The sequence below is a fragment of the Lepidochelys olivacea genome (genome assembly GCF_965140295.1).
Source record: "Lepidochelys olivacea isolate rLepOli2 genome assembly, chromosome: 6".
NCBI lineage: Eukaryota > Metazoa > Chordata > Testudines > Cheloniidae > Lepidochelys > Lepidochelys olivacea.
Window position 1 is genome coordinate 17243881 of NC_140416.1, and position 19737 is coordinate 17263617.

Consider the following 19737-nt stretch of genomic DNA (forward strand, 5'->3'; position numbering starts at 1 on the left):
CACTCTCTTACTTGGCCTTTCCCCATAACCCCTAGCTAAGCTTTGGCTAGCTTCACCTTAACCTTTACTTCCCTTAGAAGAATGCATACTGATCCCTGTTAAGTGCATCCCTGTTACATGCCATAAGCCTCATTAGTCTCCAGTGGTGTAACGATTTGCTTTGTTGTTGCTTGTTGTTTTCTTCTTCCTCCTCATTTATATCTTCAGTTGTGAATTCACTTTATTCCAGTCCTTGTCAAGCCTGAATCCTTCTAAACGACAAAGGTTCCAAATACCAGAGTCCCCTACAGGTCAGAGGCACATATGTCACCATACAGCCCTCTCTTTGTGCCATGAACTCAAATTAGCTAATGGTGTAGTGGAGTAATAAACAGAGATGGCCAAGATTTTCAAAACATGTGCTCAGAACAGGAGCAACAAACTATCTTGTATCATGACCCTGACTAGTTGTAGGGTTGTTCCTGAGCACTGGGCTACACATGCTGGTTTATTGCTCTAGGATTTTGGTAAGGGCTGCTCATGCTGATTTGCCTTCAGAAGGGTGTTATGCTGGCAGTGGAATGATTGCTTATTTTTAGAAGAAAGCTATTGAAGGGATGCTTTGAAACACACATAGGAAGAACTATGTGAGCTCTGCAAACATACAACAGGGTGAAAGGGCTGGTCGTATTTTTAGCCCCGAAGCCTTGACAGTCTCTGTTCCACTATTTGCTGAGTAAAAACTGCTGACTCTGCTTCAGATCAGCTCCTGCCTTCGTGCCTGGTCTGTCATTTGGTGCCATTACTTTATTTTTAAGTCCTGCCCTCCACTCTCCTGACACACACTTCCTGGATGACCTAGGTCCTGCCTGTTGCCTGTTGTATTCATTGACTGTTTTTGGCTTCACCCCAGTGGGTCTAAAGGCAAACATCGTGTGGATCAACAGAATTCATGTTACAAGAGTGACTGAAGGATTGCTTGTGTGCAGAAATGCTGGGCTGAAATATGGGAGGGGATCAGCCCCTCAGCACAGTGCAATGCTTGGCATATCAAAGGCATAACTGCAGTGTTATCAGCTCGTGCAGTTTTATCCGGCCTTTCAATAGCTTAAGAAAAGCAAAGCCCCAGCTCCTGAAGTCATGTGACTACATGAGAATCTCAGTTTCTGGTCATTTTAAAACAGTAAGTTTTTAGCCCTGCTGGGTGCAGAGAAAAGCTTGAAAATATGAAGGCTCAAAAAGCACAAGGCAAATAAAAGCCCGCAAAACTAATGTATTTTTAAAATCTCATGGATTTTTGTGGGCCCAAGTCATGACTTCAAATGCTTGGGGTTGGCCACACTTTAGCTGAACAAGTTTCCACCTGCTGGTGGGAGATGCAAGAACATTGTGTGTGAGGGGGGTGGAAATCTGGAAAACGTGGACCTGAGAACTGCTCAGCCGTTCTATAAAGGAAGAGGTTCATCCCTCGAGGAACTGGTGTGACAATTGGATGGTAACATGAGTCTGGATTGAGAAGCCTCATTCTATGATGTAACAGGACTGACCCATCTCTGTAAAGAATCAGTATGGCCAGAATTTTCTCTCTGGTCCAGTTCTCTTGTCCTGGGCCTGCAGAAGATGGGAGTGCAGCTGGTCAAGGAACAGCATTGATGGGCTCTGAAGGGAGGTCTGCTCACCTGCTGCCAGCTGGAAGTATAGTGGCTCTGGGGGAGAGTACTAGCAAGAGAACAACCTCGGCTCCATGATGCAGACATACCTCTTGTACCGTATAATGTTCTGACATTGCTGGATTGAGCCTGACAATAAAAATGGGCATTTGTTTTTGCGTCCACCTAAAGAAAAGTCCTGTGGTGGTGTTGGTGCACACCTAAAACACAAGGCCCTTTTGTATAAACTCAGGGAACCTATTCACAGTCAGAAACCTGGCAAATAGTGCCCATAGAGACTAGCAGCTTCTCTGATGGCATAGGTTGATTCTTGCCTCCTGTGTAGCTACAGTAGCTTCATTGTTTCAAGGTTCATCCCAGAATCCATAGTGAATCCATTGGTTTCCCAGTACCCTTTGTCTGCTCTCACCTCTCTGCTCTCTCTGGCTCTCTCCAGGGGTTTACATGGGTATACAGATAGTTGTAATGCTTTCTGTGTTATGCTTATAAAAAGCACATGGGTTTTTTTTCAGGGGAAAAGGCAATACGCCACATTTATTGAAGATGCAACAATTAGCATATGTATTTAATTACACCACACACACACATACTGTCCCGCCAGTCGATATTACAGTTACCAGTCCAGAGTCTGGATCAATCTAGTGGCCAGCTAGGTTGATCACGGGTAGGGAGGAGCCAGGTTCTGTCGGTCACGACACGATGCTCTGGGGAAGTCTTGGCAGGACAAACCCAAAGTTTCATGGCAAAGCACCCTGTTTATATAGTGATTTTTTTTTATTGGGACCAATGAGTTTTGCACCATCATGCTGTAATCAATTGTTGTTTGATGAGTGCTTGTTTTTTTAAGTTGTTTTCTTTTGTTTGTTTGTTTTTTTATTAATTTTTTTAGGGAGTTATTCTGTGCTGTGTTTGATTACAGCTATATTGTCCACATTGATAGGTGCTTGTTTTATTTTTAGAGTCTTTAATTTGCCCTTCTTTGACATTTCAATAGGGGCATGTTGCAGCCTCCTGGCACCCTTGTGTTTGTCTCTGGTTCCTCCCTAGACCATCTGGTTCAGCGATGGCCTTTACACTTTTTTTTTTAACACACACATTTTTTATTTACACACAAAACAGCATTAATTTACACTGAACATTTTGAACAGGAACATCAAGTTGCAATGCAAAAGAAAACAATCAAGGCATTCTTTTACCAATTTTAAAATGCTAAATCTACAACAAAATGGCAACCCTCAAAGGTTTGTTGCTGCCTTGAAATTAGTCCAGACACAAAGAAATTTTGGCTAATGCATTTCTACCAATGGCATATTAGGCCTTTTTTTTTTTTTTTGCTATTTAAAAAGGGTGGCTGGCAGGATATGGTGAAATTATACATCAATACATTTAATACATGCTACATTGTTATTTTATTATTTTTTATTTTAAATTACACAAAATTCAAACATTAAATCCTACTGCTACATCTAGACAGCAGGAAACTGCATCTTCTGTGGTTAATCATTCAGATCTTGCTGTAGGGAGTCCTGAGGGCATTGAGGGCACAGGCTTATTCATTAACACATGTTTATAAGCATGTCAAGGGCATCAGAGCTTTGGAAAGGCTCTTTCTTAGACTAAAATCCTAAATATTCCCCTGCACCCCATGGACGCCCTCCCTCAAAAGAGAAAAATTGATGGGCTTCAAGTTCTCAAGTGAGTGAATGTAATGAGTATGCAGACTGCTAGATGGACTTAGTCTCAAACTCCCATCATCTTCGTGGGCCTTCAAAAGGAAAATGGAGGCATTAATTTGACACTCCCACATCAAGAACAAGATTATGCAATGCAATGCCCCTGCATGGGTCACCATTAGTGAGGATTGTACCTTGACTTCCCGAATCTAAAAGTCTGGGCTTCTATTGGCTGAGCCACAGAACCAGGTGCCCCAGCTCGCAAGCTGAAACTTTTGTGTGGACTCTCCACTAGAGGGAGACAGAGTTACACTGTTAATATGGCTTACAAATTGTGGAGATGCACAAATATCGGGCTGGATTCTCCACAGGAAGAGGAATTGTGGCCAGAGTATGATGTGCTCTTGGCTATTCTTGGTGACTTGTGGCTCAGAGGCTGTTCTAACATCCACCTAAGGGCTCAGCAGGTTTCTGGCCAGGCTCCAAATGCTAGGAGACACAAAAGGGGCTTGAAGCCACTTTTTCTTGCCCCCAATTCTTGTGTCTAGTACCAGAATACAGGTATTGAGAACCACAGCATCCATGTGTATCTCACCCTTTGGAAAATATTCTCTAGTTCAAGCCATGCAGCAGTCCTCTTTAACCGATCTGGCAGCTCATACACAAAGGAGCCTAATCTTGGGAAGTAAACAGACAGTAAAAATATCTAATCTCCCTGAAAACAAATAAATCTGTAGAGGGAAGTTCCTCCCACCTCCCCCGCATCCTCCCAGCACTGAAAATCTTTTTCATAAACAGTAGTGTCTGTCACTCTGTCTGGAGTGGCTCATGACTGTGAGGGCCAGCCTCAGAGCAGACTGTCAAGAACCAGGGCAGGGACCCCAAACTGGCTGTATGTTCTATCATTAGATTTCACCAACTCCGTAACAAGTGTGAACTCCTAAAGCACTTTAACAGTCTTATCATGGAGTCACAGACATGGCATCCTATCTTGCCACCCAGGCAAGCTGGACTTGGGGTGCTATACACCAAATATCACAAAATATTCAGGTTACTCCCAGTCCAAAAGACCAGTAATTTACGCCAGGTCAATTTGTACTTTAGATCTCTCACCAAAGATGACGCCTGTAGCCAGTCCTGTAATAAACTCACTAAAGATTTATTAACTAGAAAAAAGAAATTAGAGAGTTATTACGAGGTTAAAACAGCCAAGCATATATACACAAATAAGTTACAGTCTGTGCTTTTAAAAGGTGACAGAATTGTAGTAATCTGTCAGCTCTGAATGTCTTTTAGGACTAACCCAGGTTGATGGTGGGGATCTCTGCTTCAGTTTTCTAGCTCCAGCTCTGTGAGAGTCCAAACAGCAAAAAGAGAGAGGAAAATTTTTCTTGTCACCTATTTGTATTGCCTTCGTCCAGAATTCAAGCTGATGGGACGACTCCTTTTGCTCTTCATGGATGTGAAGAGGCAATTAACAAAGTCTTTGTATTATGATCTCCCATGATAGCCCATTTAGTTTTCATAGGCCTTCAATCCCTCCTGATTGGGTTCACAGTTTCAGAGCAAACATTTTTTACAAGTCACAAAGCAAAAACTTAAATATGATGTGATAAAAAAATTATAAGTGAGATTAAGGCATGCAGCAATTTACATAAAGCATTACATAAAGTCTAAAGACACTGTCATAAGTCCAATACCCATCTTAACCATATTAGCACACATGTGAAACGGACTGGTTTCCAGCAATGAACTTGTCAGTGCTCAGCTAAGGCCTAAAGCCTTAGCAAGAGCTGGCACCTGGTCTGCCAGTGTCACAGTGGCCATGTTGAGTGAGCTGTATTTGTAGCAGGAATTTTAACTGGAGAAAGACTCCATCCAAAATCCCAGATCCCCAAATGCCCCAAACATCACTGTGAGAGTTTGCAAGCTGCATCTGAATGTTACAAATGGCCTCTGTCTTTACAGTGGGTTAAACCAAAATCGAAGAGCTGAACCTTGGGCTGTTTTAAAATGTTCACCTTGAGCCCATCTTGAATTTTAATCTCTTGAGCAGACAGTTTCAGTTGTGCTACTGTATCCACAGTGCTAGTCTGGGCACAGTCCCTAGCAGGTAAGGGTAAGTGTTATAAAATAAAATGTTTAGGGTAGACTGTTAAGTTGTTTACACATGACTTTGACATCTGATACATTTTTTTATAAGTGCCCAAATGACTAAGGAGCCTAGGTCATTAGGGTTCTTTTGAAAATTCCCCTAAGGCCTTCAAGGGTCAAAGAAACCATGTCAGAACCCTGCTGTAATGATGTCTACTTGCAGTATGTTCAGCCACTAGGAGTTTGTCTAGGGAGGACTGGATGATGGTCAGAGGGGGGCACTACAGAGCAACCTGCCCTTACTGCTGTGCAGTAACAGGAGATATGATGTGATTTTTTTTTTAAGAGGTGCTGAGCATTTGCAGCTCTCCCTGATTTCATGTGTGTTGCAGGTGTCAGGACCAATAGTCTGTCACTTCTTAGTCATCTGTAGTTTGGAGTGCAGCCCAGATCAATAGTGAACAAAGCTTGTCATCTGACGGTCCTTCAAGGGCTGATATGAAATTAGTTCATGTTCTTGGCCCAATTCCCAGAGTGGAGCTCATTGAAAAGGGGCCTTTCTGAATGTGCCAAGTATACAATGGGGTTGGACACCAAGCTCCCCAGTTCCCAAAGGGAATGTCACTCGCTCCAGGCCTGGGGGAGTTACATTGGCAAGACAGCGTGGGGAAGCTTGCTGCTCTGTTCCTGTGACAGAGAGAGGATGTCTGTCTTTAGAGCTGCCAATCTGTCCACCATTCTCACACCCTCAAACAAAGTCCTACAGTACTGATTGCCAAAGTAGTGCAGCACATACCACTAATGCTGCAGAAGGCAGCTATCATGGAACACTAACTCTTTACAAATGTGAGGCCCTCTAGATCCTCCCTCTCCCCAGGACACGAACCTGCCCCTTCCACAGCTCTCCCCAGATTATGAGTAGTAATTTTTTGTAATTTCCAAACAAGGACTCATTCTCTTCTCTGTCAAGTGTGTGGTGTTTTTAAAGCCAACACCCTATGAAACTTTCTCCTGGCTGCTCGGTGCCTGAGTGACACAGACGTCCATTGTTCTGATATTCTGCCCTCCCGTGCTAGAGAGGTTCTTGTTCCAAGACACTACCTGCTGGGGATTCTATGATGGGAATTTGCCCCACTTCCAGTAACCCAGGGCCAGCCAGTGATGTAGCTGCACTAGTGCAAATCCCAAGTGTGCACAAGGAAAGTTGCTTTTTGCAGTGATCAGATTAACCCTGGGTTCAAGGAGGGTCCTCTTTATCAGTCCATTTTAATGCTCATTTAAATGTATTTTTCCTGCTACTCAATCACACTTTTCCTTTAATTAAAAAAAAAAGATTAATTGTTTGAATGCTAATCAGAGCTGGTTTGGGAAAAATTCTCATGGAATAATTTGTAACTTTTTTTGGTTGAAAATGTTTTGAAATTTAGGATTTTTCATCCAGCTCTAGAGCTAATGAACAAAACCATCCTATGACAGCCCTGCTGCACGTAAATCCTGTGCTCATCCATATACAGCATGGGCAATGGCAGCACAAGCTTCCCTGCGGAGCCCTGCTACTAACCTGCATGGATGGCACAAGGGGTGAGAGGATCATTTGGTTCATTCAATCCTTCAGTAAATTCAGTGGTTCTTCCCTGCCTGCGCTTTGTCTATGCTGTTGCTATAGTGCGGATAACTTTGCTATTTTTAATTCTATGAGCTGTAACTGTATGACTACTGAAGCATTTTTATGTATGAACTTGGCCCTACGCCTCTGCCATGGTTTACATAGAACCCTACGCTTTCCCAGGATATTTACCCCCCGGGATACAGGTGAGGCACCAATCTTACAGTCCCTCTCTGTTGGCCTTCCTGTTAGAACAATGTGACTTATGACTTGACAAGGAGGGCTTTCTAGGGCATCTAAGTCCATTGTCTCTGGGCCAAACCTTTAAAAGTGAAAATATTGAGTTTCAGCATCCCAATATAGCCCTTCAGACTGATTTTCAAAGGGTGGGTGCTCAGCACGCTCTGAAAATCAGGCCCCTTTAAGATGTGCCAGGCTGGATACCCAAAAATCACTCAGCACATCTGAAAATCTTGGACTCTGGTTTTAATTCCTCTGTGGTTGGATCGTCTCAATGATGCTCTCAGTGGACAAACTGGTGAAATTAACTTAGTGCTAGGGCAATAGAAGGATGAACTTCCACAGGTGCAGGGTTAAGATTGGGCGATGGGTTGGATCACTTGTGTATGTGATCAAAACGGGTTTATTTGCCTGTCTCTGTGGTGCAGGAAACCACTCAACCATATGGTTGTGTGCTGTCCTAACAGGGACAGAATGCATGGCTGCTGACCTCAAATTTAAAACACACAAGTACGGTCTCTCCTATCCCACTTCCACTCCTCCCCACCATGTCATTCCTTCCCTTTCAACTGACTCACTTCCCCGCCTACCCCATGTTCATAGTCAAAGTTACTGCTCTAACCAGAGTTGGCCGTAACTGAGTGTTTCATTAACTGCAGGAATTCCACCCCCTGTGCTGTAAATCCCGATGCCCCTGTTTGCCCTCACAAGAGCATAAGAATGGCCATACTGGATCAGACCAATGGTATCCTGTCTTCTAACAGTGGCTGGTGCCAGATGCTTCAGAGGGAGTGAATAGAATAGGACAATTATGGAGTGATCCATCCCCTGTTGTCCAGTCCCAGTTTCTAGCAGTGTGACGGGGTGTTCACCCCACACTGGAAAGGAAGGGGCTAAAAGCAGCCTAGAGAGGCTGCACAGGGAGCAGCCAATCGGAGAGGGGTTGCACGGAGCAGCCAATCAGGGCCCAGCGGGTTCACATAAAAGGGAGCTGCAGGGCAGAACAGGGTCTGTTGCTGCAGGGAGTGCAAGGAGAGAGGACTGGGTTTCTAGTGGGCTACAGGAAGGTAGCACGTTGGATGGAGAAGTTGCTGGCAGGGACCAGGGGAGCAAGAGGGAGCCCCTGGCTGGCTTCTGGGACGTGCTGGCTGGAGGCCCTGAAAAGAGGGTGAAGAAGGTGCTGTGACCGAAGGGAAGTGGTCCAGGAGATTGAAGCATCTCTGATGGAGAAGTTAAGGAGAGGCAGCAAAAGGCTGCTATCTACAAGGTCCCTGGGCCGGAACCCAGAGCAGTGGCTGGGCTCGGGTTCTTCCCCCACCCCTGCCACTCATCACTGTGGAAGTGGCTAAACTATAGAACTGGGAGAGACTTCCCTCCCTGCAGGGGAAACACAGATGGTGACATGGCTGGAGGGCTAAGTCACGAAAAGGACGCTGTGGTTCCTGGGCTGAGACAGGTCTGCAGGTGGAGAAGGTGGCGGGAGAAGCACCACCATGGGAGGGGAAGTGGTGTGCTGGCTGAGAGAGCTACTCCCCCAGGAGGCCAGCAGGAGGTGCTGCTCTGGTGAGTGAACTCTGTCAGCTCCTTCCGCCCTGGGATTGCCGGCCAGCAGTATTGAGACACTGCACACCCCGGCCTGCTGTCTCAGTGCTCCCCAATCTCGCTAATGTATGTGGCCAGGGGTGGGAGAAGGTAATAGACTCACTTGCCCCAACCGACGGTCAGTACACATGTGCGCTGCATGCTGAGGAAATCAGACACACACACTGTAAGCATTCAGTCTCAACACACTCACACACAACACCCCGTTGAACATTCGGGAGTAGGGACAATGCTGTTTTAATGCTTGTCCTTGCTGAACTCTCAGGGGGGAAAAAAAGAGGGTCCTCCCCAATTTTTCTCAGACCGTGGCTCATTACTAGTAACATTCCTTATACTGGTTTCTCATGGAGCTCACAAAACAACAGGACTCGCTATTTATGTCGAAAGAAGCATTAAGGCCATATGCCTGAGCAAGTTCCATAGCACTGTCCTCATCCCATCTTAGCTCCATTTCCTGTCCTACGTCAGGCAGGCCACCAGGCAGCAGAGTTCTAGACTTACTCACAGGGCTGCAACTATTGCAAAAAGGCATTTTTTTTTTCAGTTTACAAACTGCTTTTCATTTTCCCTGGTACAGAGAAAGAGGGCTTCAGAGAAAATGCAAATGGGTCTTTTAACCATGGAAGATTCAACATGTCACCGGAATCAGGGAACTGACCAGGAATTGTGCATTTGTTTAAGGTATGGAAATTCCTTGCAAAGTGTAGTGATTGACAGTGTTTTACATAGGGAGCAAATTACAAAACAGATGATAATCTGTACAGTGCTACTGCTGCATCCATTAGACAGCAGAGAGATAAGAATGTAAGAGCGGCCATACTGGGTCAGACCAATGGTCCATCTAGCCCAATGTCCTGTCTCTGACAGTGGCCAGTGCAGATGCTTCTGTCCTAGGTTTAGGGACACACAGAGCATGGGGTTGCATCCCTGACCATCTTATCTAATAGCCATTGATGGACCGGTCCTCCATGAACTTGTCTAATTCTTTTTTGAACCCATTTATATTTTTGGCTTTCACAACATCCTGTGGCCGTTGACTGCGTTGTGTGAAGAAGTACTTCCTTATGTTAGTTTTAAATCTGCTGCCTATTAATTTCATCAAGTGACCCCTAGTTCTTGTGCTATGTGAAGGAGTAAATAACACTTCCTTATTCACTTTCTCCCCACCAGTCATGACGTTATAGACCTCTATCCTATTTCCCCTGAGTCATCTCTTTTCTAAGATGAACAGTTCCAGTTTTTTTAATCTCTCCTTAAGCTGTTCCATCCCCCGAATCATTGTTGTTGCCCTTCTCTGTACCCTTTCCAATTCTAATAGGTCTTTTTTGAGATGGGGTGAGAGGAGGAGCTAGGAGGAGACCCACATTATTGTATTAAGCTTTCCAGAAGCCTCCTGTGGTTTCACACAGACAGCAGCCTGCCTAATAAGGTCCTGCACTTGCTTCTGCCATTGGAAGAAGAACACGCACAAACACCCCTCTGACAGGCAAACCTCTGAGGGGTCAGGTTAATTTCCAATAAGCACCCGCATTCCAGATGCTTAAAACGTGCATTTCTAACAAACACCTCAATGTAGTGGCCTATGTCTGCCCATCCTGCCCCTGGTCACTGTATTCAAATTGGGTTCATCAAGGTGGTATCTTAGCAACATCTCAGATGCCTGTACCCAACACACCAAGGGCAGAGAGGTTGGGCCAGGTCCTCAGCTGATGTGAGTCAGTGTTGCTCTGCTGAACTAGGACAATTTTCGGAACCAGTGACCGTGGTGCTGTAGCTTCTGCAAAAGGATTGGAGGGCAGCATGAAGCCATGTGGCTACTTCCCACCACTTCCATAAGAAGCCTGTCACTAATGGTGCCCTGGCAAAACTCTCCCAGCCCCTGGAACTGCCATGAAACTCTTTCGCAGGCTCGCTTGCCACCCAGGACTAATTCCCATGGGCAGGTGCACACGTGGCATTATCACAGCTGGGATCAGAATGTTCCCCTGGAAGAAGCCTGGAACAGTGAGCATGTAACAGCTGCTCAGATGTGGGGAGGCCCAAGTGGGAAGGGCCTTACCTGGTGCCACTCAGGTTTCACATGCTGATGTTAAATGCAGCCATTAGGGCAGTTCCATTGGCTTTTCGTGCTCTGCTTGCAGCATAAGGGAGGAGATCCTGCAAAATGTAGGGTGGGCAGCAGTGCTGCCTGCAGGTGATGAGAGAGAACCTGCCCACCATGGGGCTGGCAATGATACTCGCCAGGGTGTCTTGCAGGTGGGGGTATGTGACTGGAGAAAGGCATGTGTCTGCGAGGGGAATTGGATGGAATATTTGGCACTTTCCATCCAGTGGTCTTCAAGACTCAGTCAGGAATGGAACCCAAGGATCTGATTTTTCTGGGACATTCAGGCCCTGCTCTGGCATCATGAAGGGGCTGGACAAGGCCCACTGAGAATGCCCCCTCCCTGGCTTTTGCAGAGCTGGCATAAAGGCCTTATGCCAGCCCTGCTCCCAAAAATTGGCATAGAGGGCAGGTGGGACCAGCATGGGATATAAGTGCAATTGTGCTGTGGTTATTCTCTGTCTCCCAGGGGCCATGGGATGCACAATACAAATTAGAGGCTGCTGCCGGGGGGTTAAGCAAGCACACAATTTGTTGTCTGTGGAATACAGGGAGCGCATAGCTGTTTTAAAGTCCCATTTGCCTAATCCCTCCCCAGCCATTTCTGTCCCAGATGTGGAGATGGTGAAACTGAGATTCAGAGCCCAGCTCCAGTGCTCCCAAGTATTTGTGTACACTTGGACTTAATGAGTGCGCGAGCAAAGATTATAAAAGGTTTAGAAAACTTGACCTATGAGGAAAGGTTAAAAAAAAAGAGGACTGAGCAGGGAAGGAGGAACCTGCCAACAGACGTGAAATAGGTTAAGGGCTGTTATAAAGAGGACGGTGATCAATGGTTCCCCATGTCCACTGAAGGTAGGACAAGAAGCAATGGGCTTAATCTGCAGCAAGGGAGACTTAGGTTAGATATTAGGAAAAACTTTCTAACGACAAGGGTAGTTAAGCTCTGGAATAGATTTCCAAGGGAGGTCGGGGAGTCCCCATCATGGGAAGCTTTTAAAAACAAGTTGGACAAACACCTGTCAGGGATGGTCTAGGTTAACTTGGCCCAGTCACAGCTCAGGGGGGTTAGACTTGATGACGTCTCAAGGTCCCTTCTAGCCCTACATCTCAATAATTCTGATATGCTTTTGTTCTTTAGGTAGCTGTCCATATATTGACCAGACAATTGCAGGAATACAGGAGTTGAAAGTACTTGTGCTTATACTTCAACTTACAAACACAAGTACTGTTTCCACAGCACACTTGTACTTATAAGTAATTCTGCAATGGTGCACTGGGCACTTATACTGAAGTCTTGTTTTATCAGTACTTCCAACAACACTGCCTAACTCCTGGGTCTGATCTCTGAGCATGAGACAATGCAGGGTGTGTGGACACTGGACAGGGGTGGTGCTGTGTGTACTCTGAAGGGGCGTGGGGGGCCTGTGGCTGTGTGTATGAGGGGAGGAGTGATCTTGACTCCTTTCTGAGAGAGAGGCTCCATGCCTGTCTCTAAGGCAGCTCTCCGGAGGGACTCTGTGCTGTGCACAGGCTCAGCGGAGGTACTGCGTGCCCCTGCAGTTCACCAGCCCTGCTGTTCACAATGGCAACCTGCTCTCCCTTTTGCTGCCAAAGCCCATCAGTAATGGGAGCAGCGCAGGGAGCGTGGGAATGCAGGGGAGGGGGCTGAATCTCGATGTGCAACACATACACAGTGCAGCTCCCTTTTGTCTCCTGCTTCCAGTTGGGGAGCCCTGTCTGGGGAGCTGGACTTGCTCAGCATAGCTGATCGCCTGCCTGTGTGTGGAAGGGGGGCCAGCAGGTGCTCTGAGGGGAGGTTTGCCTGGGCTCTGAAGCAGTTGGCCATTCTTGTTTGCTGGGCAGATTAATGAGATCCGGTAATGGGTGAGTCAGTCCTACAAATACATGCAGGTCTGGCTGCCAGTATCTCTCACTTGACTTCTCTCTGGCTGCGTTCTCACTACTCTAGCTCGTGTCTAAGGAGTGGGGCTGCCATTGAGAGGGGATAGGTAGGTTCCTGGCCACCTGGATTTTTTTTTTCACAACCATCATCTGCATGCTGCATTGCACCAGATCATCTTTGTTAGGACTACGAAGTCTGAGCCCCAGACACCCCACGGGCCAGGGCTCCATTGCTCTGCCATAATCATCCCTTTGTGGCACAGCAGACCCAGAGCCCGCCTCACCAGGCAGGCTGCAGGCCGGACAGAAACTTAAAATTGCTATCACTCGTGTTGTACTGGCTTGGGGCTCTCCTCTGAGGCCAGCACTGGTAACCAGAGACGGATCTGCTCAGGCTGGGTGGAGGTGCTAAGCTGACCCATTGTAATGATGGGGGCTGTGGCAGGGTTTGAGTCTGACCCCAGATTTCCTCCTAGCCTGGGGATGTCTGAATGGGGGGAGCTGGCTTGTGTCTCTCTAGCTGGCATTATGTCCTGTTTAAGCCTTGCTGATTAAAGGAGCCGCCATTTTGCTTTGTAACGGAAAGCAGGGCACATGAAAATCCGACAGCAGCAATCAAAGCAGGCGCTGGTGAGGATCATATCTCAGACTCCTGTCTGTATCTCCCCGGCCCTCTCGTCCCTGACTACAGAGTTAACAAGCTCAAGATCTGTGCAAGCAGCCGCCTGTCTGTGATAGCCAGTCTCCGTCTTTGCAATCAATGTATGTAGAGGCCCCCTGCAGCCTGTCATGCTGCTCTTAGCTCCCTAATGAGCTCCTGTTGATAAATCCCTGTCACCTGCTGTTGTGCTGTTTATTTCCTCCTGTGTTGATGTTTGCAGCATTGTTCATACCTCCAGAGCTCCTGAAGCCCATACCTACCCACCTGTGCTGGCTCTAATTCATCCTCCAAAGCTTTGCTCCTCTCACTCCCGAGTCCTCTCTGGAGATGCACTCGGACGCCTTTGTGCTGGGAAGACAAACAGGAGAAATTGGCTTGGAGGGGGGAAGGAAAGGAGAGACATTGGGGTTGAGATGTGGGTGGGAGGGGCCAGTGGCAATGCCAAGCAAAGCCAGGCAGGTCCTATGGCAGTGTGAGGGGCAGGGAGTTACTTATCCCAGCTCCTGGCTCAATCTCTGGGGTTGGTTGCCAGTGGTTTTGGTTCTCAGTGTCTGTTGTTCCAGGGCTGCTGGGGAGGGGGCGCCGAGTGCTGCTGAGGGAATGTTCCCTCCAATTTTAGATCAACTCTGTCTCTTTCTCTTGTTCTGGGCTGGGCCTAGAGCAGGAAACAGAACGCTTGGGCCAGATCCTCATCTGGTATAAACTGGCAGTGGTCCTGTGATGAATCTGTATTTATTCACTTTTACTTAAGCCTAAACAGCACTGCTTCTGGGCTCTAGGCACCTTGACAAAGCACTCAAGCCAGCCAATGCAAAAAGACAAAAGCAGCAGCAGCAGCCAACCTCAAACATCCCTCACTCACAGACACCCAGTGGCGTGCCGTGACAGTTTTAGTCAGGCGTGCAGTACTAAACTTGCATCCAAAATGGTGTCCTCCACGCGGCATGATGTCACACGTAGGGTGGATGTGAGATCACGCTGTGTGGAGGACGCCATTTTGTTTTACAAAATGGCGTCCTCCATGTGTATTCGGGAACTGGGCGAAATAGTCCCACAGGCACAGCCTGTCCTGGAGCATGCAACACACACATTGCATACACAGGTGGCATGCCACTACAGCCACCCCAAAACCTACGTGCTACAGCTCAGCCTCTCCAAAGTACCTACCCACACAGAGGGGTTGGCATATACCCTGAAGGCCAATAGATCTGAGCCTTTATCAGGCAAATTCCAAAGCCAAGGGGCTGGTCTGGCTTGAGCATCATCCTTGACTGCCTTTGTGGCAGCATGAAATGGGCCAAGAGATGCTTCAGGCAGGAATAGACCCGCTCCCCCGCGCAAATGGTGACATTCTCTGTTTAACTGCCTGGTGACAGAGGCAATTGGGGCTGTTGCAGCATCACAGCGCTGTCTGTTCCCATAGTGACATGAGTATTCTTTGCAACCCTGGAGATGAATCCCTCCTCCCCACGGGTGGGGCTTTACCTCAGCATCTGCATCAGCAGCTCTTACCCTGGGAGGGAAGAGGAGGTGAGGCTGAGCCCGCAGTAGGGAGATAGCAGGGGCTAGAGGCAATGTTGCTGTTTTGAATAAAGCCCCTCCTACGGATTTACCCTGAACCTCTGGCTTGGTTCAGCAAAGCAGACTCTGATGCCATTGCTGACCCATTTGTCAGCACCTCAACTGGGCCTACGTCATCCCCACATGCCCTCATTAGCAGCCCTGGCTGAGGAGGCGCATATTGGCTCTCAGTGGGATGTGATGCAGTACAGTCCAGGACACGCAGTTCAAATATCTGCAGCTCGCCATGTTCCACCTCCAAGGCAGCATGTGCCAAGTGTGTGTCAGAAATAAACATGGGCTCCCAGCCACGAGACTACTGCCTGCATCAGGGCGTGTGCTGTACAAGGGCTTGGGAAAGCAATTGTACTGCCTGCATTCACCAGATGCCAATCTTATCAGCTTCAGCCAAAGAGCTGTATGTAATACCGCACTGCACTGACTGAATTTAATGCGGCCTAGGCCCCACTGGATTAGGTGTTGCTTTAAACAAAGTTCCTGTCCTTTTCTTAAACCAAAATAGAAGCATGTAGGGCTGTCTAGCTGTGACTCTCACAGCAAGGAGATGTCACTGAAGTACGAATGATGTTTTTAAAAAAAAAGTGTCCATATCCATCAGCACTAGGAAGAGACTAAAAGTGCCTTGAAATCAACCCAAAAAAGGCAGGAGAGAGATGAGAACGCCTTGCTTCTGTACCTGTGTTTATGTTCTTCAGGCAGGTGGCTCTTTCTTACTGTTCACCCAGTGTTCTGGCCTCTGTCCCCGATCTCTAATCTGGCACAAACACTCCCACTCACTTTCTAGACGTAGTTTGCTCTATACTGTTGCTTTCCCAGATTGGTCACTTGTGCCCTCTTCCAGAGGTGTTGTATGTATAGTCACTCTTCAACAAAAATCAGTTAGTGGAGCTTTTTAAAAAAACAAAACAAAATCCAGATCCCCTCTAAACAGTGGTGATCACTTCAGGGCCAGAGCAAATTACTTGCCAGGGAAAGCACAAAACACAGACACACATAGAGAGCAGGTCCAAGCAGTGAAATCCTTTGATTAAGTCAAGTTTAAAAGCTAGCATGAAATCTGCAGCAGCCTTGTTGAACTAATATAATAGCCCATTGTAGCACATCTGGACCCAGCACTGCAAGCCAAGGTGACCCAGACTCTCCAAGTAAGACACCAGGACACCTATGGCATATGTTTGTAGGTGGCTGGTCAGGTCTCAGTGATGGTTTCCGAAACACCTGGAAGACAGTTTGGGATAGCCCTTGCCTATGTGTCCAGCCAGTCTGTCATCCATAGATCCTCTAAGTCATGTAGTCCAGCCCCTGTCCTGAGGCAAGACCAAGTAAACCTAGATCATCTCTGACAGGTGCTTGTCTAACCTCTTCTTAAAAACTTCCAATGATGGGGATTCCACAACCTTCCCTGGAAGCCAATTATAGGACTTAACTACCCTTATAATTTAGATATTAAGAAAAACTTTCTAAATTTCCCTTGCTATATCTTAAGCCCATTACTACTTGTTCTGCCTTCAGTGGACATGGAAAACAATTGATCACAGCCCTTAACATATTTGAAGATTATCAGATTCCTCTCCCCTCTCCCCCCCACCCCCCGTCAATTTATTTTCTCAGGACTGAACATGTCCAGTTATTTTAGTCTTTTCTCATAGGCCAGGTTTCCTAAACAGTTTATAATTTTTGTCGTTCTTCTATGGACACTTCAGTTTAGCCACATCTTTTCGAAAATGTGGCACCCAAACTGGACACAGTGCTCCAGCTGACGCCTCACATGTGCTGAATAGACCAGGACAATTACCTCCTCGGTTTTCATACGACACTCCTGTTTTTATACCCCAGAATGATATTAGTTGTTTTTGCAACTGAATCACACTGTTGGCTCATATTCTATTTGTGATCCACTATAAGCCCTCAAATATTTTTCAGCAGTACACTGCCTAGCCAGTTATTCCCCATTTTGTAGTTGTGCATTTGATTTTTTTTTCATTCCTAAGTGTAGTATTTTGCACTTGTCTTTATCGAATTTCATCAATTTTGATTCATAGATTCATAGATATTAAGGTCAGAAGGGACCATTATGATCATCTAGTCTGACCTCCTGCACAATGCAGGCCACCAAATCTCACCCACCCACTCCTGCAATAAACCTCTCACCTATGTCTGAGCTATTGAAGTCCTCAAATCATGGTTTAAAGACTTCAAGATGCAGCGAATCCTCCAGCAATTGACCCATGCCCCATGCTACAGAGGAAGGCGAAAAACCCCCAGGGCCTCTTCCAATCTGCCCTGGAGGAAAACTCTTTCCTAACCCCAAATATGGCGATCAGGTGAACCCTGAGCATATGGGCAAGACTCACCAGCCAGATACCTAGGAAAGAATTCTTTGTAGTAACTCAGATCCCACCCCATGTAACATCCCATCACAGGCCAATGGGGCCTATTTACCGTGAATAGTTAAAGATCAATTAATTACCAAAATCATGTTATCTCATCATACCATCTCCTCCATAAATTTATCGAGTTTAATCTTGAAGCCAGATAGGTCTTTTGCCCCCACTGCTTCCCTTGGAAGGCTATTCCAGAACTTCACTCCTCTGATGGTTAGAAACCTTCATCTAATTTCAAGTCTAAACTTCTCGATGGCCACTTTATATCCATTTGTTCTTGTGTCCACACTGGTACTGAGCTTAAATAATTCCTCTCCCTCTCCGGTATTTATCCCTCTGATATATTTATAGAGAGCAATCATATCTCCCCTCAACCTTCTTTTGGTTAGGCTAAACAAGCCAAACTCCTTGAGTCTCCTTTCATAAGACAAATTTTCCATTCCTCAGATCATCCTGGTAGCCCTTCTCTGTACCTGTTCCAGTTTGAATTCATCCTTCTTAAACAGACCAATTTTCTAATTTGTCAAGGTCATTTTGAATTCTAATCCTGGGCACCAAAGTGCTTGCAAACTCTCCCAGGTTGGTGTCATCTGCAGATTTTATAAGCATACTCTCCACTATCCAAGTCATTAATGAAAATACTGAATAGTAGTGGATCTAGGGCAGACCCCTGTGGGAACCCACTAGATATATCCTCAGTTTCACTGACTTTGTTGCCTAGTGGCTCCTTTGGGGGTTTACTTCTGGGAAAAACACATTGACAGGGCTAGGCTCTGAAAAGGATTGTTCCTGGCTCAGAGGCATATGTTCACCCCAGTAAAGGGACTGTGTATTTGTGCAGTACTTTCATATTTATCATGCCACCCTGTGGCTGCTCGCGGTAACTACAAGTCTTTGTGCCCATAGTGCATGCGGCCATATCAAAATCTTACCCAAAAAATTTTTATTCATGAGGGAGTTCTGCTTTAGAATCAAAGTTACAATATACATTGTTACAGGCTAAGAACAGATTTTGTTAAAGGATTCAAGCACATAGTTTACTCTCTAATACTGCTTTTTCCCCAAGGATATGCACCAATTCATTCAAACTCCATACCCAAAACAAGCAAATGTTCTCAGATGAAGCTCCAAGTGATTTTAATTAGGGCTGTAGATTAATCGCAGTTAACTCATGCGATTAACTCAAAAAAATTAATCACAATTTAAAAAATTAATTAATCAGAGTTTTAATCGGACTATTAAACAATAGAATACCAAGTGAAATTTATTTAATGTTTTGGATGTTTTTCTACATTTTCATGTATATTGTATTCTGTGTTGCAATTGAAATCAAAGTGTATATTATTTTTATTACAAATATTTACACTGTAAAAATGATAAACAAAAGAAATAGTATTTTTCAATTCACCTCATACAAGTACTGTAGTGCAATCTCTTTGTCGTGAAAGTGCAATTTACAAATGTAGATTTTTTTTGTTGAATAACTGCATTCAAAAACAAAACAATGTAAAACTTTAGCACTTACAAGTCCACTCAGTCCTACTTCTTGTTCAGCCAGTCACTAAGACAAACAAATTTGTTTACATTTGTTGCCCTTTTCTTATTTACAATGTCACCATAAAATGAACAGGCATTTGCATAACACTTTTGTAGCTGGTATTAAAAGGTATTTACGTGCCAAATATGCTAAACATTTGTATGCCCCTTCATGCTTTGGCCACCATTCCAGAGGACATGCTTCCATGCTAATGGCGCTTGTTAAAAAAAATGCATTAATTAAATTTGTGACTGAACTCCTTGCGGGAGAATTGCATGTCCCCTGCCCTGTTGTACCCACATTCTGCCATATATTTCATGTTATAGCAGTCTCGGATGATGACCCACCACATGTAGTTCATTTTAAGAACACTTTCACTGCAGATTTGACAAAATGCAAAGAAGGTACCAATGTGAGATTTCTAAAGATAGCTACAGCACTCGACCCGAGCTTTAAGAATCTGAAGTGCCTTACAAAATCTGAGAGGGACAAGATGTGGAGCATGTTTTCAGAAGTCTTAAGAAAGCAACACTTCGATGTGGAAACTACAGAACCTGAACCACCAAAAAAGAAAATCAATCTTCTGCTGGTGGCATGTGACTCAGATAATGAAAATGAACATGCATCGGTCTACACTGCTTTGGATTGTTATTGAGCAGAACCCGTCATCAGCATGGATGCATGTCCTCTGGAATGGTGGT